Here is a 1,228-nt window from a genome sequence, read left to right as displayed (position 1 = left end):
ACCGCCCAGCCGCGCGCCCCGGGAAAGGAAGTCGGGAGAAGAGGCGGGGCCGCCGCGGGGCCGGAAGGTGACAGCGGCCGGGCGGTCACGCGCTCCGGGGAGGGGGCCTGGCGGGCGCGCACCTGGCGGGGTGCTCCACGGCGGGATCGCCTCCGCTACCCTGTCCCGGCCCACGGTCTGGCCGTGCGACCTTCGGGACCCCGCGCCCTAAACACTCCTCCCGGGGCCGGCCGCCTCCCTTCGTCGAGGTGGATGCTTTGGGGTTTGCCCCTGACTTGGCGCCGGCTCCGGGATGCCCGAGAAGCCGCCCCGAGGCCGCTGGGCTGGGGGACCCGCGGGGTCGCCCCGCCGACCCGCGCCCCGTGCTCCCGGAGCCTCTCTGCCCGCGTTCGTGGGCCCCGGCTTGGGCCCCGCGAGGTCCCGGCTGCTCCCGGGGCTCCGACTGCATAATCTTTGCATTTTTTCAGATCTCTGATGCTGTGGGGTTGGGTCGTTTTCGTTGCGGATGGTGAGTTTGTTTTTACTCACCGGGCTCTACCGTCAACTTAAAAGCTCTCGCTGTAACTATATATTGTTTGTAAATCAAAGACGCCCCGAAAGAGCACGGAAGTGCAACGAAACTGAAAAGGGCAGGGACTAAGGAGACCTGGTTTTGGTCTCTGGAGTGGGCCTGCTGTGTCGCCGGGTCCTGGGGAAAAAAGGTAGAGCTTCACAGTTTCCTACGGGAGGGGTAGGGCGGGACGCTATGCCTCGAGGCACAAATGCCTCCAGGTTACATTTGCATTTGTGCTTTGCTTGGCCAGCTTAGGGTTTCCTCTCAAACGGTGTGGAAGGGCCAAGTGCGCTGAAGCCTGTTAGCCCTTCCCGCCCCACCGCGGGGCGCGCACGTCTCCGCCTTCCCCCACCGGGTTGGCCCGGTATAACCGTGCACACTGTGTTACAGCTGTTCAAAAAGTTCAGAGATACAGAGCATGGGTCAACAGGAAAGACGATCAGTGGCATTTATGAAGCTCCACGCCCCAAGGAAGTAAATCTGATTTTCTTGAACTTCATTATTCTATTCAAACGTGTAGCCTCTAATCCTGGAGGAACGTGGGTTCCAGCACAGAGAATGACAAAAGAACCCTTTCTGTTTTACACACAGAACCTGAGGATGTTGTCAGCACTCCATAAATAATAGCGACTGTAATAATCATGAGTTCTGATCGGCACATCCCAGATCTGAGCC

The sequence above is a fragment of the Lynx rufus genome, unplaced genomic scaffold (genome assembly GCF_022079265.1).
Source record: "Lynx rufus isolate CCGP_SWC_20201006 ecotype Redwood Valley unplaced genomic scaffold, mLynRuf1.p SCAF_3, whole genome shotgun sequence".
Lineage (NCBI taxonomy): Eukaryota > Metazoa > Chordata > Mammalia > Carnivora > Felidae > Lynx > Lynx rufus.
Note: the sequence above shows the minus strand (reverse complement) of the source record.